The 12,212-nt window shown below is 43.3% G+C and overlaps 1 protein-coding gene across 2 annotated transcripts in view; it reads right to left on the reverse strand.

Moving 5' to 3' along the window:
- Positions 1-12,212, reverse strand: part of DAPK1 (death associated protein kinase 1) — a 615,679-nt gene that overhangs the window by 562,414 nt on the left and 41,053 nt on the right. The window contains exon 1 of one of the 2 annotated variants that reach the window (XM_078675704.1): positions 2,428-2,527. The exons of the other annotated variant lie outside the window; for it this stretch is intronic. The gene's annotated coding sequence lies outside the window, so the exon portion shown is untranslated. Of the gene's footprint in view, positions 1-2,427; positions 2,528-12,212 lie in introns of those variants that run through there. 2 annotated transcript variants of the gene reach the window in all.

The raw sequence follows: 12,212 nt of genomic DNA on the forward strand, positions 1-12,212 counted from the left end.
TTGAGCATCTTCCTATAGCGCAGCTGCTCCGTCCAGTATTATGGTAGAAAAAAGCAATGGTGTTTTAAACATGAAGATTCAAGACAACATATCAGCGTTAACAATGGAGACCCGAGAAGGTACTTTAAGAAGGTAGGATCTATCTTAAAGGCATTTCACATCACATGCTCTGAAGTTAATTTCTCAGGCAGGATGGATGGATGGATGGATGGATGGGGCATTTGACTGTTTCTTGATAATCTTTACTCCACTCACTCGCTGAAAGGTTTAGTTAGATGTTTAGACCACAGTCATTAATCATTTTGAATATTTCACTTCTAAATGGAACAGAACCTTACACAATAAAGAGAGAACTTGTTTGGAAAAACATTTTAGTCTTTCAAAACACGGAATCTTGCACAAACTTTAAAAAAAACCAAGAACACTGCACAAAGTTAAGGTAACGTCTGAAAACGAAACATGATTTTGACTGACGGGCATACAGAAAACACATGCAGAAAATGGTGGTTTGCTACTGAAGAACACCAATCAGGTGTTGCAGCACCCATTTCTGCCTTCATGCAGACTCCTTGCCACACGGCTGCTGTGGATTGAACTCTTGTCTGGTTTTAGTTCCTTTTAGAGCACCACTCCCTAACCACTTCCAGACAAAGTAAGCAACATCTGCCACCACACCCCTGCAGCACGGAAGGACCTTTTGATGAGGTAAATGCATAAGAATGGTCATCCATAAGTGGCTGGCCAATGTTTTTCCCATTACCAACCAGAGATTTAGTTACTGTATAGACTTCAAGATAAAATCCTGCATGGAGCTACCGTTAATTTAGAAGTAATAAACATACAGAGACGCAGGTTGGACAACCTATTGCGTGTGTACACGGTGGCGTGTCAGAAACCAAAGAGGAACAGTTGATTGAAAAAGGGAAGTAATAAATGCCTCGGTTTCGATGTTCTAAGTCGCACTGGTTAGGCTTTTCGCACTGTCCCATGCCCAAGAGAGAAGCACCATGGCGGAGTCTGGAGAACACTAGAAGGCACTCACCTCTACCGAACAGAACACCAGAGAGACACTTTAAACAGCATCAACACAACTTAATGGAACGCATGTGTTACTCAACATGCATTCAAAATTTGCAGCAAGGTGTAGTGTATTTTGTCATGGGTGCAGCACCAATAGAGAAAAGTGGTGGTAGGGATCTGCAGCGGACCACTGCGGAAGGGCCTGTGGGGGTTATTGCGTTCTTTGGCAACTTTACAACCAGGATTTATGGTGGAAGGCAGGCCACTTCCATCATCTAACGTCATCCAATTATTTCATATCTATCCCAATTACAATACTAGCTTCATCTTGAAAGGGATAAGACATTATTCAGCTCCATGCAGTCGAAAGTAAATAAAGAAACAAAGCAATACAATGTTACAGATTTGCTTTAGGAGTGTACAGACAGCAAGCTAAGGTGCTTCAGAAGAGTCTTTTTCACACTCAGACCAAGACTTAGAAACCATTCGCACACTGCAGGAACTTCTAACATGCTCCACATTCCCAATGGTAAAGTTATGAAAAACGTCGACCTACTTCTGCGTATTCAGGTAATCCTATTTCATCTGTTAAGAGATCACTTTATCCTGCCTAAATGATTTCAATATTAAGAAATGAAAAATCCAGAATTGAAAGCTCACCCTGTGTATTTTTATTGGCAAAGTGGACAAATCTGGTTATACATTAAACAATGAAGTTGCCGGAATTATTGTCCGTATCCATCTACTGAAAATGACCACAGCCTTATGTGATGACAGAAAGGTTGCGGTTTATTTTCACATTTGACCGTGACGGCAAGCAGAATGTTTTAGGTTTAACTACAGGGCTTCCAAGTGGTTTCTTATCTATATCTCTTGATGTTAAACCTTAATACACGTGGTGGGTGGCTCAATTTTGCATCTTGTACCCCATATTAGTTCAGTAAACATTATGTGTGTTCTTTGGACTTTCACCAGTGTAGTATCCCAGGGAATACTAAAAAGTAGTAAAGAAGCCACAGGCGCATTATAATTTCAGCAACCGCCATTCTGCCCTTAGGGGAAAGGGGTGACCTACACCAGATGGGGATGGACTGGGGGGCTTAAGTCGCTGCTGTTACCAAGTTTCCCCATATTCATTTTTCTTCATCATGATAATTGACCCTCACATATTTGTAAATGTCTACTTCCCACCATAACAAAGTGATGAGATTGGTGTGTGCTCCTTGTCTTTTATCCATCCTAATGGGAAGAAGTACGATTTTTATCACATCTCCCAAATTGTAAGCTAAGGACGCATGTAGTACGTAGGCACAGTTTGGTTTCGCAGCCTTAAACAGTTTGTTTGCTTTAGAATGTTGGGGAACATGTCAGTTCGGAGAGTGGATGACAGAATAAAGACATTCTTACCTACATGCCTAGAGTCTTTGCTTCATTTCAACACAGTTCATGTTATATTTTCTATCTAACGGATTGGGATAGGAGTGTGGGTTTTCCAGTCAAACAGTCTTCAACTCCGCAAGGGGAGTTCTTTGTCTTATCTGTAGTTCTACAAGAAAGGATAATATTTTGTGTACAGTTGTCTTTCGAAAGCTAAATTAATAAACTGTCTTCAATAATGACGACTTGCAATTTAAGTACAAGTCACATGAACCAGAACGCATTTAACTTATTTCCTAGAAACTCATTAGGACAAGCAGGTATAATTCGAGCATAAGTGGCAACACAAATAAGAATGACTTGATGCATAATTACCATAAAGGAACCCAGTAAATTGCATTGATTAAATGCGTAGGTGTGTTGTTCCCTATGGAAGAAAGTTAAATGTAAGGAAGTGAAGCACGTTATATGCGAATATCACTGGAATAAACCATTCTCTATAATATAGACAATACCAGATTATAGCACCACCACACCTGCAGAAGGTTACAGGCCTTCAACCGGACAGGTCTGACTGCTGCGTTTAACTTAAGCTGTCATTTCAGCGTAAGGCGAAAAACGACACACACATTGTAATTTTGCTTTTGCTGTGTAACAGTAACTCTCCTTCATTTAGTAGGATGTGGCTGCTTTACTTTAAGTTAAACAATGTGTGTCGGCTCCACTCTTTGATGCTGTGCATATGGAACACAGACCAAGCCAGAGGAGTACATGGGGTCTACGCCAGGCTCCAGCCTGCCCCGGCTGGCCACCAATAAGGTCACTAATGTAGGGTAAGACGCAGAGGAGGCAGTGGGTACTAGATTGACGATATTGAAGTCCATCAGCTAGCAGTATCTGTAATAGGGTATATATTTTCTTAATAAAAACACTAAGGTGGGTCTTGAGAATCAGAAAAACCCACTGGTGGTGTCAGAGTTGTGAGCGTGAAGGAAGCACCCGGAGGAAGGCCTAAGGGGGCTTGGGGGGCAGCCGAGCACCGCGAGGTCTGCCCCCTGGGCAGATTGGGAGGGGGTGGGGGCTAGAAGGGAGCAGCCATTTTGTGGCTTTGGGCTGCCTTGGGAGTAGCCCAAAGGCAGCCCAATCTCAAAAGTAGCCCAAGGCTAGTTCGGGGAGTTTAGCGCCTGCCCAGCCACCATTTTAGATTCTGGTGACCTGGTGGCTGGGAGCGCTGTAGGTCAGGTTTTTTTTCCCCTGCCCTCCCTCCCTGGGCTTTGGGTTTTTGTGGGAGGATGTTAGGGTAGGTTTTTTCAGCAGGGCCCGCGTTTGGAACAGGTGCTTAGGGGTTTCTATTATTGTGGTGCTGTCGCTTGGAACAGGTGCTGGCGGAGTTCGTTTTGAAGTTGGCCAAGTTTGGCCGGAGTTTGGTTGTTTATCATTAAGTTTGGGGAGTTGATGAACAGGAGCGGGGAAAGGTTAAGCAGGTTGGAAGTTTACATTAGAGGTTCGTTAGTTACAGTTGCAGGAAGGCAGATAGGATTGTAGGTCATGGGAGGGTAGGAGTTTTAAATGTTATGTGAGAAGATTGTGTAATATTTCATGTTATTGGAAGTTATGCATTGTATGTTGCAGGGTGGGGGGTTTTATCATGTGGGGATCGTAAGGGTGGGGGGAGGAAAAGTCAAGGGGTCAGGTAAATCTATGTTTAGAGAGGTTTTAATTTTGTAAGGTAAAGTGCCAGTTTAAATAAAATTGTGATGTGCACCTGTTTCAATAAAGCGGCCTTTACACACACAAATGGTTGTCGGTGTGGCTTGCCCCCTCATCCCTCCCAAACTACTCTTGACACCGGTGATACACACAGAAAGCTCCTGGGCTTCCAATGAACAATCTGACAAGAAAGGTTCCCGTTTTAGCACGTCTCCCTCCACGCTTGTCAGATTCAATAATAGGCCTGTCGAGCCGCTTTCCCCAAGAGGCAGCATGTCCTGCAACTCTCCCCTCCTTCTTACGCAGCGCGTGGTTACAGGCCCTTCACTGCTGCAGCCGCCAGAGGAAAGAACCACATGGCCTGTACCGCGCAGAGCGCTGCGTAGCCAGGGTTCCACAGGGGGGCAGCTCCAGGGTTAGACCACATACCAGCACGCGGACAGGTTGTCCCTGTCTTTACAAGCTGAATGTTCCCTTAAAAACTTGGCAAATTTTACCAACGTGTTTAACTTACACTTGTACCCGATCACCAGTGGCCTCACAACCCCTAATCTGAACCTATTCACACACGCCAGACATTTTCATAGCATACATTTAGCAACAGGCCATAAACACAGAAGCGCAAACTGCAGCGCCATCTATACACAGGTGCAACACTCTCGATGTAGGTCACAGGTCAAAGTCAACCCGCACCTAGTCATGCAGATGCGCAGAACCAACCCCGGGTTGTGGCTTCAGCGCATCTTAGAGGCTAGGGTCGCTCTAGGGCCCCGTGAAGAAGGCGAGTTGCCAAGGAGGCAATCCTCCACTCCAGGGATCACGCTGCAAGCCAGGTCTAAGGAGGGCTTGAACAGGGGCCCAACTAAAGGATAATATGATGGCTGATATTTGTACTTTTAATTTGTTAATTATTTCATATTATTTAGCCATTGGTGTGACAAGCTCTAATTGAAGTTCAATCCGTGTCTTTAGCACAGCGCACTTAAGTGGAGAACGACTGTACCATCTTTTTATGACTATAGAAGATTTCATGCTGTGTTCATATTTATTCTATGTAATTAAACATGTTGTAAACTCCTATGGGAGGAGGGAGTCAACTGTATTGATTTTCAAGTTTAAGGTAAAACTGGTTTATTATGGATAATTTCCTAAATCAGATTGACAGAAAATCTAAAATTCCCATTTTCTTGAAAATAGTCGGTATCCAAAATACACCCCAAGGCTTTTGCTGTAATGGTGCTTTATTGGCAAAAGAGCAAAATGATCATTGGCTGTACTTTTTCCACAAATACAGGAAAGTCACTAACAGAAGGGAAATTAGGGCTATACCCATTCAGGCCTCAGAAGTATATATTTTTTCTCTGAATGCTTCACCTCTCTTTATTTTCCGTTATTTGCCATAATGAAAAACAAAATATTGCCCGCTTGATATTACGATATTCAAAGTTTGGCCTACAGGTTCCATCTCCTGTGTGCTACGGGTGGTATTCAACCCAAAGTCACAGGCCACCAGCAACTAGAGAAACCTAACAAGTGCCCCGAATGAAGAAAAACCCGAACATAGCCACTGAAGAGGAGGCTGTGATGAGGTGACCAAATACTGGGCCTCTTTCTCGAACGCAATGATCTCAACTTCTTTCCTCTCAGCTTTCAAGAGCATTATTCTAGACCCTGCAAAGCCATATTCCAGGTCTCTATGAAAGGCAAGGGACACATTGCATGCTCTTAATGCTGGGTTGTATGCCAGGCTGTTGGTGCCCAGGAGGGTCACTGTGGGTCTTGAATGGCACAGTGTGTACTCGTGTTCTTAGGATTGCAATCTGTGCAGTGTCCGGGACTTTAAGTGGGCAGGGTCCTCCCGGTGCTCAGCACCAGCAGTTTTAAAAAGTAGGTGCTCAGACAGGTCTCTATAGGTCTCACCATTTGTGCCCTCACCCTCAAGGTGAACAAACAAATCCTAACTCTGCATCAATACCACCCTTCACTGCATTTGATGTAACTTCAAAGAGACATGTTATATAGTTCTTTCATAGTCTCATTTCACAACTGAAGCATTTTCAATATTATATACAGCAAATCCATAGTTGATGCTTATCTTATGCAACTAACAATCATTGACAAAGCCAATAGCCTGGCTTGTAGGTGTAATGTTAGTTATTGTATTATATATCTGGATAAAATGACAGAAGGAGCAAAATACCAGTGTGGCATTGTGTGATGCCCATCACAGATTTTTAGCTTAATTGTTTTTCAGCCACGCCCTTAAATACATCAGCCATGCTGCTTTGAGAGACCCCTAGTTTTTTTCATTCCACCTAAAGCCCTGGCAGTGTCTATGCCATGCCACCCCACCCATAACCCTGCTCTTTCTGCCAGGCATCCCAACTGCCTACTAATGTGAGAGTGTACGCTGCAGAACATTGATCAGAAACAATAACTATTGCAAAAGCAAGCAAATAAATCAGTGCGCCATCTTTGACAGAGTATAAAAACCTGCAAAACATTTCTTCAGCATATTTTAACGTGTGATCTTTTGCACCAGATCTGTATCGGAGTAGTTTGTCTACCACAATTCTTCTTAGATTGTTGTGTCCTTTTCCTCAGTTCATTTTTGAGATAGTTACATTTTTTTCTAGAAAACAAACTGGCATAACGACCCAAAACATTCATGAAATGTGTTTCATGAGCATGGAAAATATATGTTTTTGTGAAACATGTGTGTCTTTGATGTATGCATACTTCTTTTTCCACACAAAAATTATTGAAGAAACTGTTTTAAGGTCATCTTGAATACTCTAAGGACTGAAGAGGGTATCCGAAAATGGCTTCCATATGTTTGCATGATGAGAGCGGATCAGATGAGGCAGTGCCACAATTACCTGGTACATGTCACTCGTTGGTACTTACCGGCCCCGATGTTAGAAGTCAATGGGGCCAAACCCCTCACTACCAGGGGCTTCGATTTCTGTTACCTTCAAAAAAGTTTCTAAAGAAATATAGATTAAAAAGGTAGAGGAGGAGGAGCTGGATAAAATTGAAAAAGAAACCACGTTAATGCCAGTTGGCTCATGATTCATTATTCTTGCAAAAGGCTACGTACCCCAAAGGGAATCAGTGCCTCAGAATCATCTAAACAAGGATTTTTATACACACTGCAAGATGGAAAATTGACAAAATGTTTTGGGTACCACTTTTTTGTGCCCAACATTTCTGGGGCAAAATCCAGGCACTACACATAACATATTAATAAGACAGCAAACAGTTTACCATTGTACAAATATCAATGTACTTTTAATAGGCAAATCGATTGGAGCTTATCAATTGTATTTTAGGTGGAACAAACTATGCTTGGCTGAAATACCTCTGATAAGTCATCTTTACCTACATGGATGGCCACTGCTGTCGTAAATGATACTCTATTTGAACAGTTTTTTTGCCCTGTGTTCAGCATCCCTAGCTGCCCACCATTGAGATTCATTTTGGCTGCAAGAGCTCATTCCAGCCCGGGTGTATCCTGGATGTGCCTGAACACACAAATGATACCCAAGTGGCCCAATATCAGTTATCCATACTAGGCTATAGCAAACTAATTTAATCTGCAACTTTTTTAAGCTCAACTGTGCATACATTTTGGTTTGTTGCAATGATGGTGGAAATGTGTCGCCAGTGGAAGTACCAGCATGTGTATCTCAACTGCTGAGATACTTTTTTATTCCGGCCCCCAGGTTCTGAAGTCAGGAAATTGGAAGCCATTCCTAAATGTTGACATCCTTTCACCGACAATTGTTTGCGGCCAGGCTTAAATTGAATCTCAGCTGCCCGAGCCTCATTTACAGAAGCACGACTATCTTGTCTCCAATCTGAAGCTCACTGGATGGAGCCAAAAGCCTCACAGTGAGCAGTCTGGCACAGCTGGACATTCTGAAAGAGGAGAGTTACACATATTTGCAGATTGTAACATTTCATGCCGCAACTGCCAGGCTCACTCTACCTCTGGGGATCTGCTTCACCCCCACTGTGACATTTTGTATTGACTAAAAAAAACATTTCCAAAATAAGAAGGACAAATTGACTGGGGTTATCCAGTTCACATTGGATTTAGGAATTGGAGTTCACTTTTTTAATCATGCAGCACAATCTTCTTGCTTCCACAATGAAACAGACACTGTACTAGCACGAGTGAGGTGCAGACGGCTAATCTTCACTTCTTTGTACTATGTTTTTGTGACAGCATCATTCAGTGCTCCTGGGCATTATTTACATTTTTAAATACTCAATATTTTAATTTAATTGACTGGGTTTTTTATTGGTTTTATGTAGGCTGCTTATTCCCCGAATTCGAGCAGCACAAATAGGTCTCTATTAGTTACATACAGCGAATGGTTCCTGCAGAGGAAGATGAGGTCCGTGCGCGCTCTACTCGTGCACTCTTCTAACCACCGATGTAAAGTATTAAACCTTCACCTCGGATTAAGGTAGACACAGTGCTTTAAATGGGCCGGTACTCACCGGTACGGAGTATCGCACCTCTTAGATTCATCACTCTGAGTACTGGCACTTCTATACTGCCAAGGAGAGTACCGGTACTCATGAAAAGTAGACTCCATGATTGTGAGTTCTGGTGAGCAGGAGTGGGACGTGTCTGGCAGCCAAGGCGTCGCTTCTGTAGCCCTGATCTGAGCCCCAGCTGAGCTATTCAGCAAAGCTCATTTGAATAATGTCCCGGTGCTCACCATCACGCTGTGTTTAACAGACCAGGGTGTTCAGACCCTGTGCTGTCAATCACAGTCACACTCTCCTGTGCATTTGTCCAAGAACAGGAATCAAGGCAATCCCCTGGCAGTGGCAATCAGGCTATGGCCTGTCCGGCCCTGATGGCAATTAAAAAAGCGATGGTAGGTGAAGAATATAACATGGCTTTTATCATACCAGAGTCTTTTGTGTGCCTGCTTATGTTTGTGTGTTGGCATGCATTCTTATGCCTGTTTTTTGTAAGAAAAAAGTGAGAGAATCAAAACTATCTCAGGAGGTATTTTAAAGAAAATGGGTGGCACTTTTGTGTGTACATGTCTGCTCGGCGACAATGATTCATAAATACTGTAGTAGGGAGGGTTGGTGAGTGAGGGGCTGGATGAGTGAGCATGGGTGGATGTATCAATAGATGGATGGATGAGTGAAACTATGGATAGCTGGGTAAAAGAGGGTGGGTGATTGGAAGAAAGGGCGGATGGATGGATGGATAAGTGAAAGATTAGATGATGAATGAAAGGGAGGGAGGGTGGGGGAAACAACCTTTACAACGCAACTTTTACAACGCACTACCATTACAACGAAATTTTTACAACGCAACATCCATTACATCGCATGCCATTACAACGCAACCATTACAAAGCATGACACTACAACGCATACCACTACAACGCATGTCATTACAACGCATACCATTAAAACGCTTAGTACCCTTACACTATCCAACAGTTACTCTACTGTTGCACCCCCCTGGAGTTAGAATAGTATTTTTTACCCCTACACTATCCAATACTTATCATACATGCAATGTAATGTTATGCTTTGTAATTGCATGCGTTGAAAAGGTAGTACGCGTTGTAATGGAATGCGTTGTAAAGGTGGTTTTTAAAAATGTGTTGTAATGGATGTTGCGTTGTAAAAAATGCGCTGTAAAGGTATGCGCTGTAAAAGTGCGTTGTAACGTCATACATCCGAGGATGGATAGGTGAAAGGGATTGAGTGAAAGTGTGGATGGATGAAAGGGTGGATGGAATAAAGAAGTGAAAGGGTTGATGGATAGATAAGCAAAAGAATTGATGGATGAAAGGGTGGATAAAGAGATGGATGAGTAAAATGATAAATGGATTGGTTTGGAGATGGATGGATAGGTTTGGATATGAAGGGAGGACAGGTGGAATGGTGAAAAACAGAATGATGGATGAAAGACTGAATAGACGACAGAATGTAAAGGTTAAATGGTGGACATCAGCAGGTAAATGGCAGGATGAAAGGATGAATGGATAGATCGATGGAAGAGACAAGAGATATCTGCTGGGGAGGGTCTAAGATGATTTGCTCCACTTGCTTTGTGCCATAAGAGCTTTGGTTCGTAGTGGGGGTATTTTCAGTTTCTTCCTACTCACGTGCTCAAAAATAATTGTGCCAAACAAAAGCAATAAACAGTATTTCATTAAGAAGGCGCAACTATTGCAAAAAAGGAACTGTTAAAATATTATAGCATTGCTCTTTCATTTTGTGTAATGCGTGAACCTGCTTTGTTTATATAAACACATTTTTCAAGTTTTTTGGTATGTGCTGCAACGATTATAGAAGTCATTAAGTATCATCATGTCTTGCCCTTAGCCCCGCCCCCTCACTACACCTCTAGCTCATTTTAATGAGTACCTGCATTTATTTTTCCCCATTTAAAGCACTGCGTAGACAAAGACAGATCATTACAACTGGAGATACAGCTGCCCTTGTACGGGCACCTGGAAGGAAGTTTAAAAAAAAGGCTGGGGTCTCGACAGAACAGCTGTGGTCAATGAACCAAAGTACGCCAGACTTCCGCGCAGCATCGCACCGAGTTTTGTCACACCACACAGTACACAACTAGCTTCATTATGACTGATTTAAGGAACAGAGACACAGACACGACTTCGCGGCTCAGCCCGCACAAAGCCTCGAGTGATGTTTGAAGGACATGGTCGACTAACGTTCGAGCACACTGGAGAGCACGCGCCATCCTGTGGTTCCAGAGATCAGCCACTTCCCTCCATCACGCCCATGACTTCAGTTTTTGTCACGCAGGCGACGCCTCAGCTGTGTGTGCAGACACGGCCCAGGTCGCCCCCTCTCCTCCATCACCAGAAATGCTGCCCTATGGGAGAGAGAACGTAATCTGCACAAACCAAACCCAAACTAGACAGATGGCTTGAACAGCACTCCCCCCCCCCCAGTCCCCCACCCGTGATCACCCTAAAGCATTGGGGCAGCTGAGCATCGACTGCAGAGGCTCCAAGGTATACATACCAACACGTACAGTACCAGAACCGAACACATTCTGCACTTAACAGAAGACTTCCACCCACGCAATGTACGTAAAAGGACGGGTAACGGAGAGCAGGCTACAAACAACGCAACGCTGAAAACTCGAATGTATCATTTTATAGGGATAGCCACCCCAGCTGATGAAGACACAAGGTACCTGTGTTACCTGTGAACTCATGCACTACATTTTGGGGTGTCGGATCTGTAGTTTTATCTTGATCGAAAGCACATAAACTGATAGCCAGATAAAGTCCTACATGAGGGTAGCTGCCAATTTCCAAACATTTATATCACCAAGTACCGGAAACAGGGGCGTAATACAGGCCTCTGTGGCACAAGAGCCCCCCCCAACCCTTCGGTCCTCACCAAAACCTTCTGAGGGATCCCTTTCTACTCAAAGCCAGTGCATACTTGTGAGATATGGGGGTCTGGAAGGACCCTCGTCACTCTCTGCAGAAGGGCCCCATCATTTTACATTACACCATTATCTTGCAAGAGTCTTTAACCGCAGACACTCACTCAGCACGGTCCAAGAGCAGACATAGCCATCCACTCTTGGCCATATGAAACCTTTCAAACCTTTCATCTGCAGCCTCTTTACTATATAGATTTCTTCTAGATGGTAAAGTTTGCTGCAGGCCACATTCTCACCATATTACATAGACATACATGACCCCTCAAGCTGCACCTCACAAGAAGTGTTTGATGCATCAGTCGAGAAATGAATGTCACTGACTGCACAGAGAGTGTCTTGCATAATGACCCACAAAATTCACTTGCACACCATTCAAGAAGACATACAATGCAGAATTCCTTACAAAAGAATAATTGTATCCAATCAAATCTGAAAGGTATTCCCCGTATGGATCTTCTCCTGGTTCAAAGACACAAACTACAAGTGAGAAATAATAAAATGGGTTGACAGTGCACTGAGGGAGGGGGATTCCAAATGTGCATGGACTATAAACTATATTTCGAATTAATCAGCCTAAAGTTAAACAGCCCACTCATCCCCGGATCATGGCATGTACCACACTTAAATCATC

The sequence above is a fragment of the Lissotriton helveticus genome, chromosome 2_1, assembly GCF_964261635.1.
Source record: "Lissotriton helveticus chromosome 2_1, aLisHel1.1, whole genome shotgun sequence".
In the NCBI taxonomy this organism is placed as follows: domain Eukaryota; kingdom Metazoa; phylum Chordata; class Amphibia; order Caudata; family Salamandridae; genus Lissotriton; species Lissotriton helveticus.